At 38.2% G+C, this 11,056-nt stretch overlaps 1 long non-coding RNA gene across 1 annotated transcript; it reads left to right on the forward strand.

The window, feature by feature from the left end:
• The first annotated feature begins 1,956 nt into the window (after positions 1 to 1,956).
• On the forward strand, positions 1,957 to 3,120 carry LOC147338234 (uncharacterized). The gene is made up of 2 exons (XR_015125057.1): positions 1,957 to 2,289; positions 2,867 to 3,120. It is a non-coding gene; the product is annotated as an uncharacterized LOC147338234 (long non-coding RNA).
• Positions 3,121 to 11,056: the final 7,936 nt, after the last annotated feature.

The raw sequence follows: 11,056 nt of genomic DNA on the forward strand, positions 1-11,056 counted from the left end.
TTTTCTAATATTTAACAAGCTAATGTGCTGCTTACTAGCACAATATTGATTCAGACTGATTAACTTTGTATGCGAGGAAAGCTAACGCCTGCTATCGTGCTAATTTGCTAGACTAATAACATCCAGTTGTATTCTTGCAGCCACCTGACCTTTTTATTGGCTCTACTCATTACTTGCACCAGTGCGTTCAGACTTGACCGCTTGAAGAGTGTGTCTAAGTATTTGCTGCTTGTGCTTTCAGCCATTGTTGTTGTTTGTGTTAGAAGGTTTAATCTCAGGACAGTCTGTTTGTGCTTGGCAAATTTCAGCAAGTTGACAAAGCTGCCCCATAGAGCTCCCCTTGTTGCTGGCTATTTTCTCAGGCTATTTTCAGCTTTGCCTGCTGTGTTGCTGCAGTTATCTTGACACATATTCAGTTTGTTAGACGTAGGGTATACAATATACATTTGTTGCAGGACTTCTATGGTTGTCTCTCAGTTTGCTCATTGTTGGTGTTAGATAGCCTTCTGTTATCTTTATCAAGCTGCTGCATCTGCCCATGTACAGTTTTTTCCACACATGCAGAAAAGGTGTCTCTTGGGGTTCAATTTGATGCTTGTTGCCATCATACTATTGATCTCTGTATTATACCCTAAAAAACTAACAAGATTGTGTGGCTGAAGATATGCACTCTGGTGACACTTTCATTGCAGGCTCTGCTCTCATTACACCTCTCCTGTCAGGAGAGGAAATAACTGAAGTTATACAAAATAAGAAGCTGTACACACTAAGTATTACAAGATAAAATGCCAACGACATCAAGTCAGCTCAACTACAAGACTAATAAAAATGTCCAGAAAGTGTCCAGACCTTTTTTTTTTTTTTACAGTCCTGCTATTGTTGTAGACCTGTAATTACAAATAGATAAAAACGAGAGAAGTGAGAACCTCCAGGAACATCAGCCATATCAACAGCACACTATCAAGAACTTTTTTTCATGGGGCTGAAGCTTATCTCAGCTGTCATCTGTCCTAGGGTGAGAGGCGGGGTACATCCTGAAAGGGTTGCAAATTGCAGAGCTGACACAGAGAGACAGACAAGCATTCATGCTCACATTCTGACCTACTGCCAATTTTGAATCACTAATTAACCTAAAATGCTTGTCTTTGCACTGTTGGAGGAAGTGGGAGTACCTGGAGAGAACACACATAAACTGGGGAGAAAGCTGAGAGCTGGCTGGTGAATTCGAATCTAGGACGTTCTTGCTTTGAGGCATATCATTATGGTGTTACAAAGTTAATCATATATGTACTTGACTCACCCTGTGGGCAGTCTTTGTTTGTCCTTCAAGCTCAGGAACTTGAGGGTCCTATGCAGCAACGTATCTGTTTCTAGAACTGCCCTCATCTGGACAGAGATCAAAGATGTCATTTCTGAAATCTGCTGGAGCCATTGGTCCAGTTTGGGGGTCACATACCCAAGTGTTACAGTTACTACAGGGACCACTGTTGCCTTTACCTTCCACATCTTCTGTTGCTCTTCTCTCAGTCCTTGGTATTTCTCAAGCTTTCATCCTGATGTTGTTGTTATCACTTGATGTACCTACATCTACCACTATGACCTTTTTTCTCTGCTTGTCCACCATTAACGGGGCGATCGTGGCTCAAGAATTGGCAGTCCATCTTGTAATCGGAAGGTTGCCGGTTCGAGCCCCGGCTCGGACAGTCTCGGTCGTTGTGTCCTTGGGCAAGACACTTCACCTGCTGCCTACTGGTGTTGGCCAGAGGGGCCAATGGGGTGATATGGCAGTCTGCCCAAGGGCAGCTGTGGCTACAACTGTAGCTTGCCTCCACCAGTGTGTGAATGTGAGAGTGAATAAATAGTGGAATTGTAAAGTGCTTTGAGAGTCTCAAAAAGCGCTATATAAATGCAATCCATTAGTATTATCATTATTATTAGTAGTAGTACACAGCAAATTCAAAAGTGTTAAATGTTTTGGTGTTAATAGTCTTCTTGCAAAAGTAGAGTTAATTTTACTCTAAGTAGAGTCACATTCTTTTAATGTAACTCTGAGGTGTAAAATGATAGTAGTTAAAATCGAGTGTTAAAAATGAGTGTTTCTCTGTCAAATCTGGAGGTGTTACAATGGAAACATTAACTCTTGACCTCTTAACTCTGAACTCTTACAGGGGCTATGACACCAACAGAGTAAATTCACAGACTCCGCCCCCAGCACGGCTCCAATCGAAGCTGAAGTGAAGCCGTTTCAGAACATTTTGCTCTACATATTTGAGTTGTTTGCCATGCTTGGTAAGTCATTCTTTCAAAGATTGTTTCAATTATTATTATGAGCTTTTACTTCTGTGGCTCTTTGGAGTTGAGACAAAGCTGTGTGAAAGGCATTAGCCATGTTGCTCGCTGATAGCATAATATTCTGTTTTAGCTAGCTGAAAGGTATTGTTTGCAGGCAAATACCACAGCCTTGAAAAAAAGCTTGCATGTGAATTTTCAGTCAAACTTTTGGTCAAATACACCTAAAACAATGTCTAGAATGTGAAATGTTGGTATAATGGTGCTGCTTGAAGCCTGAAAACGATCGCCCATAAAAACAACGAGCAAACAGCAGTAGCTGACGTCCTGACTGGATTCTACGTTAACATAGATCCCTCCAGAGTTTTGTGCACACGGTTTAGGTAAAAATGAAAAAGGTTGAGGTTTTACATTTAGTTCAGTATTACCTGTTGCCTGTGTCCTTGTCTTTTGGGAAAATACTTTACACAAGTAATGGCTCAAAGAGGATTCCTTTTTTTTACTGGGCTGCAATTGTTTACTGGATTATTTGTGCCATTAATTAGTGTCAACTAATTTTTATTCAATCTCCGCACAGGATATGGATATGCTTGTGAAGATGGAATATGGGGGAGAGCAGAAGTGCGTTGAAGTTCCACAAAGGGATGAATGAAGGACATGCATATTGTATTGAAGCAATAAGTGATGAGAATGCTGTTATTTGCATTTACCATGTCAGACCTTTTGATAAACACAATTCTAATGAAAGTGAGAACATGTACACTGTTACGTCTTTCAGAAAATGTTTTGAAATTGTGGTGCACAGTTCAGAATAAATGTTTTTCAAAACCATTGCATCTTTTTAGTAAATGTTTATTTCCAAAAGAAATTTCTAGAAGTTCAGAACAGTAAAATTAACGCTTTTTAGAATGAATTAGAAGATAACTCTTACGTAGTTAAACTAAAATACTCTTTGAGAGTTAATATATAAACTCTTAACACCAAGTGTTAAATTATCAACTCCAGACAGATTTGGTGTTTAACACTAAATCAGAGTTAACGTACCAACTCTCCAAAAAGAGTTAAATTAACACTCTCTGGTGTGGACCCATATAGACACTTTAATAGTGTTGAAATCAAATCCGACAGTGTTAATTTGGACATGCTGGATTTGCTGTGTATATAGTTGGTTAGCGATCACAAATTTATCCACCTTTATCTGGAAGTGCCGCAGGATTTTAGCTTCATCATTCATGATTGTATCCCATTTTGACCTTGGGTCTCCAGGCCATACTTGGCAGAGATGCTCCTGTTTACTATGCCAGACATTATGGCATCCCATGTATGGCTTGCCTGGTACCATCAGGTACCTCAGGCACATCTCTAAACAGCCTGCATATGGGGTCTTGAATGGTGTGATGGACCTCAACCTATGTTGATCTTGTACTTGTTCCTGTGCTGCCTTGATTAGTGCCTCTGTGCTTTATTTCAGCCTAGTTATATATTCTCTAGTGCAGACACATAAAAAAGAGGTGATTTCCTTTATTAGTTATAAGAACTTTGAAAAGTTCCTGCTGTCTGAATATAAAGTGACTACACGGAAACTACTCTATGGGTATATTGGATTCGGGAACTCGGAGCTTGCCAAACAACATTTTAAGGAGCATGTACAAAAATGAGGATGACAAAAGATAATATGGTTAAAAAGTCCAGCAACATCCTCCAGCAATAGGCACTGCTCATCAGCTGAATAATAATACTATCGTGAAACATGGTGGTGACAGCCTAATTCAATGGAGCTGATTCAGTGGAGACAGGGAGACTCATCAGAACAGATGGAGGGATTCAGAAAAAGACCTTTAGTGGCCGAGTACTCCCAGACTCATATCATATAGAATATTCTGTCGGGAGTCCCAGGGATGCCAGTTCATGGATGTATCCTGTCCACTCTGACAGAGCTTGAAAGGATCAGCCTGAAAGAATAGATAAACTTCCCAAATCCAGGTGTGGAAAGACTTTCCAAAGGATACTCAAACCTTATCCTTCCAAAAGGGGTGCTGACAAAGTACTGAACTTTGAAACGAAAAAATAAATAGATTAAAAAAGAATAATAATTTTCAAAATAATTTAAAATACACACAAAAAACTGCAATGGGTTACTGCAATGGTTTATATCCATTTGTCACTTTAAAGTGAAGAGTCACTGAATTTTAAAGCAAAGGTTTTCTTTTTTTTTTTTCTTTTTTTTTTTTTTGTGTCCCGTTTGGATCTTTAGCCATCAGAATTGTTGTCTTAAGGCCAAGAAAGATGCCAAGCGGATTTATTTTACCAAGTGGATCATCATGGCCTTGCCATATTGGTCCATTTGATTGACCTTTATTATAATTATGAATTTATTTTATTTTCAGTTGCTACAAACGGGACAGACATGACTGGGGGATAGGACAGGGAGAAAGAATGAAAGAAAGAGAGGGAGAGAAAGAAAACCAAAGGGGAGAAGAGACGGTGAGAAGGGGGGGAAGAAAGAAAGAAAAACAAACAAAAAAACAAAAACAAAAAAAAACACCTGGGTCACCTGTATGGAGAAAAAAATACAGAAGAGAAAGCAAACAACAAAGAGCAACATAATAAAAAAAAACGGCACCATCACAATAAACTAGCTAGCAGTAAATATCAGTAGATACTAAGTAATAAACAATATTGTGCAGCACGCAAGATAGACAGCGCACAATGTGCTTTGAGGCAGCAGCCAAGAAAGCTGTAGTCCGCGTCTGTGAATACCCGTGTGTACACCTGTGTGCATACCTGTGTGGATCAGCATGCTTGCATTCCAAAGGTTTCTCCATGTAACGATCTGCTAGGGAGTGTGGGGAGCCACAGCCCCGTCCTCCAGGGTATGAAGCAGGTATGGAGGAGATCAAAACTCCAGACATCCAGAGGCCCCCAGAACACAAGAGACCAAGGAAGACCAACAGAGGGGCAGCCGCGCCACTGTCCCAGTAAGAGCTGAGGAGAGTCCCAGATGAGGGCTCACTCAGCAGCCGCGGAGCAGAAGCCAGGGGGAGTTGCAGTGACGCGCCCGTGAGCTCCGCCGGCAGCCAGCTGTGCCTGAGTGACCGAGCCCCAGGCCGAGAGGCCGGGGGCACCCCACCTCCGAAGTGGCCCGAGCGAGCCCCAGGCTCCAGGCCCCGATAAGCGGCCGCCAAGGAGTGAGCCGGTGTGTACCCGGACACCCACCCCCAGACACAACGAACCACCAACGCACCGACACCTGAGGGAGTCCGCCACTGGCAGGGGAAGTGGTGGTGGGTGGAGATAGGCCTCCAAACCTTGGAGGGCCTGAGATGTCCCCAGAGAGGTGGCGTCTGATACCCAACCTGACATATAGACAAAGACATAGAGGCACACACAGACACAAACATCCATTCCCACCCTCATGCTCTCATATGCACTTAAAAAGCAAAGGTTTTCTGAGTGATCACTTTTATCATATGATAAAGCATTATCATTTTAATGTGACCCCTGTCTAAGTGTCCTAGGGAACTGGGGATACTGAATGATTCAATGACTATGCAAATCATATGAATTACATGTTGTGGACTTTATGGTGAGAGCTTTGGAGTTCTGGACATTTTTAGAATCAGTGCTAGCATTTATAACAGCTCTACTGGTAGCATCTAATCACCCAAAACTTAAAACAAACAACAGAATTAGAATGAAAACAACGGAATTTGAAAACAAACAACGGAATTTGAATGAAAACAACGGAATTAGAATGTATAGAACAGAGTTTGAATGAAGGAAACAGAATTCTAAAACAAACAATAGAATTTGAATAAAAAGAGTGGAATTAGAATGAAAACAACAGCAATTCAATGAAAACAACAGAATCTCAATGAAATGAATGGAATTAGAATGAAATGACTAGAATTTGAATGAAAGCAACGGAATTAGAATGAACAGACCAGAATTTGAATGAAAACGATGGAAATAGAACGAAAAGAACAGAATTTGAATGAAAACAACAGAATTTGAATGAAAACAACAGAATTTGAACGAAAACAACAGAATTTGAATGAAAACAACGGAATTAGAATGAAAACAACGGAATTAGAATGTACAGAACAGAGTTTGAATGAAAGCAACAGAATTCTAAAACAAACAATAGATTTTTTTTAAAAAAGAGTAGAATTAGAATGAAAACAACAGCATTTGAATGAAAACAACAGAATCTCAAAGAAATGAACAGAATTAGAATGAAATGACTAGAATTTGAATGAAACCACCATAATTTGAATGAAAACAACGAAATTAGAATGAAAACAACGGAATTTGAAAACAAACAACGGAATTTAAATGAAAACAACGGAATTAGAATGTACAGAACAGAGTTTGAATGAAAGCAACAGAATTCTAAAACAAACAATAGAATTTAAAAAAAAGAGTAGAATTAGAATGAAAACAATACCATTTGAATGAAAAACACAGAATCTCAATGAAATGAACGGAATTAGAATGAAATGACTAGAATTTGAATGAAAGCAACGGAATTACAATGAACAGACCAGAATTTGAATGAAAACGATGGAAATAGAATGAAAAGAACAGAATTTGAATGAAAACAACAGAATTTGAATGAAAACAATGGAAGTTTAAAACAAACAACAGAATTTGAACGAAAACAACAGAATTTGAATGAAAAAAACGGAATTAGAATGTACAGAACAGAGTTTGAATGAAAGCAACAGAATTCTAAAACAAACAATAGAATTTTTTTTAAAAAGAGTAGAATTAGAATGAAAACAACAGCATTTGAATGAAAACAACAGAATCTCAATGAAATGAACGGAATTAGAATGAAATGAATAGAATTTCAATGAAAACAATGGAATTGGAATGAACAGACCAGAATTTGAATCAAAACAATGGAATTAGAATGAAAAGAACAGAATTTGAATGAAAACAGAATTTGAATGAAAACAACAGAATTTGATCAAAAACAACGGAATTTGAATGAAAACAATGGAAGTTTAAAACAAACAACAGAATTAGAATGAAAAACAGAATTAAAATGAAAATGACGGAATTTGAATGAAAACAACAGAATTTGAACAAAAACAACGGAATTAGAATGTATAGAACAGAGTTTGAATGAAAGCAACAGAATTCTAAAACAAACAATAGAATTTGAAGAAAAAGAGTAGAATTAGAATGAAAACAACAGCATTTGAATGAAAACAACGGAATTTCAATGAAAAGAGCGGAATTAGAATGAAATGAATAGAATTTGAATGAAAACAACGGAATTACAATGAAGAGAACAAAATTTGAATCAAAACAATGAAATTTGAATGAAAACAACAGAATTTGAATGAAAACAGTGGAAGTTTAACTAAGGCACCTAGCATAACCTAGGTTCTTTCAATTTGCCAACCTTGTTTGTATTTTCACTTTGATGTATGTATGTTTGATTTAAGTATGGACTGATGGGAAAAATAGGCATGCTATGAATGTAAAATTAAATCAAGGCCAAAACAGTGGGCATAAAACATCAACGTGTGAATACTTCAGAATCCACTGTAGCTGTTTTGCGGTTCAGTGGCTGGATGCTTCAAAGCATGCACTCGGTCTTTCAGACATGAAATACACTCTAAGCCTGCACTTTTTTTAAACTTTTTTTTCCCAAAACAAAATAATAATAATAATGAATTGGATTTATATAGCGCTTTTCAAAGCACCCAAAGCGCTTTACAATACCACTATTCATTCACACACTGGTGGAGGCAAGCTACAGTTGTAGCCACAGCTGCCCTGGGGCAGACTGACAGAAGCGAGGCTGCCATATCGCGCCATCGGCCCCTCTGACCAACACCAGTAGGAGGTAGGGTAAAGTGTCTTGCCCAAGGACACAATGACCAGGACATTCACCCAATCCCTAAAAAAATGAACAAATATGTAATTGTTGAGAAAAACATTTACTGTTCTTCCACAATCAATGTCATGCCTCGCTGTTAGTGTTTTTGATTTTGCCTAAGACAGACATAAATCATCTTGCTAGAACATAAACATATTGTTCTGAAAGTACTGAAACACACATTTTTTGTATTACAGAAAAAAAAATCTCATGTAAGATTGTAAAATCCTTGTAATCCCTGGACGATACTGTTCATAAAAATCAATGAAAAGATTGTTTCACACAGCTCACTCATGCCTGCTGCTCAGTGGAGACATTATTGGCCTATTGCAGAAAAACCAAATGATGAATGTAAACCTTTGGATTTTCATTACAAGTCACTCATCAAACTAAAATTCCCTTGGAGAATACGCTTGGCATTAAGTCATCAGATGAGTATTATCTTCAGTCATTTTAGCATATAAATCTATCTTAGTGTTCCATTAGTTTTTTCCTCTTCTTCATCAATTTACCTCCTGGTAAGAAGCATTTGATTGTGACAGAGTGAAGGAAACTGCCTGTGGTGAGAAGTTTTGGCATACTCTTCAAGTCATACCATATGGTACTACTTTGACACTACGTGCCTCATGCTGGGATTTTCTTTGAAGTTCCTTGAATAACATATCCCTGCAGAGGAGGCAAAGTGTCCCTCAAAACAGCAAACTTGATAGAATTGGATCCTCTCATTTTGAATCAAACAAGAACAAAGCATGGGCCAGGCGAAGAAACTAACAATGTAGTCTAACCTTGAGACGTGGACGCCAACAGCATGCCCTCTTTTACATTATTCATATGAAAAATACAATTTCCACTTATATTTTATTCATTGGTTTTCCTTAAACAATCAGAAGTCCTAGTGTGATTTGACAGGAATCTTATGGAGAGAAAATGGATAAGAGAGAAAGAGTATTATTACTTCCACCTGTGTTATTGATCCAAATTAAACAACAGTACCTATAAGAATCTCTTTTGACTAATAACTTCATCAATCACCTATGTCTTTTCAACTTGTTGCTTAATGTTCTTTATAACAGTCTCAGAGGGCATAAACTATGTCAGAATAGGTAAGTGCAATCTTAAAAGCTGCATATATGTATAACCAAGACACTGCAGTGTTGTAACGCATGACGAACCACATCTGCTATAACCGACAGTTGCTGACAGTCTTTAGTAGTGATATGCAGAAGGTGTTTTAGAATAGAGCGCAGGTGATACTGATTTGAAGGCAATATCAAATACAGTACACTTTGCTATAAATTTTACTTTCATGAAACACCTTTCAGTTTTTGACAGGGATAAAATGGTGATGATTCCACTTCATTATCTAAGAATTTAGTGCATGGTTGCTGTTTATAGGACTGTATTGAATTGAAAAGTGTTCCTAATATTTTACAAAACTCCACTTTCTCTTTCATAAACAGTTTTCTGGTCGGCAAGACATGTAAAAGAAATAGTTAATTATTGAACATAAACATTAAAAAAAACATAAATTTTGAATCTCTGTGCTGCAGCGTCTCGTGAAATAGCAAAAAACAGAGATTCCTTTAGGCTGTATTTTAATAATGGATTGGAATTATATAGCGCTTTTCAAGGCACCCAAAGTGCTTTACAATGCCATTATTCATTCACTCTCACATTCACACACTGGTGGAGGCAGCTACGGTTGTAGCCACAGCTGCCCTGGGACAGACTGACAGAAGCGAGGCTGCCATATTCCACCATCGGCAGCTCTGGCCAACACCAGTAGGCGGCAGGGTAAGGTGTCTTGCCCAAGGACACAACGACCAGGACAGAGAGCCCGGGGATCGAACCGGTGACCTTCCGGTTACAGATACGCTTCCCAACCCCCCTGAGCCACGGTCGCTCAAGGGGTTGCAACCGTCATCTCTAAGACCAGAGATGAAGCAGACTGGTTAGATTATCAAAAAATTGGTATCTGTAAATCAAAGATAGCAAAGTGCTATCTGTAATAAAGTGGTGCCCTTTAAATGTGCATATCCTAATTGGATATGTTGATTCTGAAGAATGCCCAGTAACCATGTTCACTTGAGGGATTATCATCCTGGTTAAATTATTCTTGTCAGATTTTCTAGAAAAACAAGAATAAACAATTTTTTTTCATCCTGTAACTCATACAATGCCAAACAAAAGAAGCCGACTGAAATAAAGGTTGTTTGTTTTTCTTCGTCGTGAATGACAGCTTAGGTTACAAGTTCTTTTTTAGGGTGTCCTGAACAAACGCTTTGAAGATTTGTCCAAAACCCTGCCTTTGTAACACAGTTGCCAATGGAAAAGTTCTGATCGTAGAATTGCCAGTTTTGTTAAAAGATAAGTTGTCTTTCAAAGGGCTAAAATGGGGTAAAATGCCAGTAAGGTAAGCTGCGATACCAGCTGCCAAACATAAAAACAAATATATATATATATATTCCACGGCTGGCACAGGACGCAGGATGGGCTATTCCTTTGAACAGATCTGTCTTCAGAGAAAACACAACCTAAGTCTCTCATCCAACATCAGTTAAAATACTTCTGCCATAAAAGTTTTTTTTCATTAAGTTACAAAAAAAGTTAGGAGGTTTATCCAGCTTTTGCACCTTAAAGCATAGCCAAGAAATTCCAATTACCCAGCTAAGCTAGCTGCAAATTTATTTGACACATACCCTCTTTGTTAAGTTTGGTGACCACCTGCTATGCTTTGAACAACTGTTGGGATTACTGCTACTTATAACCTCTGAATGAAATGTGGACAAAAAATAAATAAATAATGATAACAATAATAATAAAGCGTATAAATTCATAATTAAAATGTTTAATTAAATCATTAATATACAGTAT

The sequence above is a fragment of the Aulonocara sp. 'chitande type north' Nkhata Bay genome, linkage group LG2 (genome assembly GCF_057382095.1).
Source record: "Aulonocara sp. 'chitande type north' Nkhata Bay isolate Kocher_YH1m ecotype deep benthic linkage group LG2, A_spYH_male_GT1.1, whole genome shotgun sequence".
In the NCBI taxonomy this organism is placed as follows: Eukaryota; Metazoa; Chordata; class Actinopteri; order Cichliformes; family Cichlidae; genus Aulonocara; species Aulonocara sp. 'chitande type north' Nkhata Bay.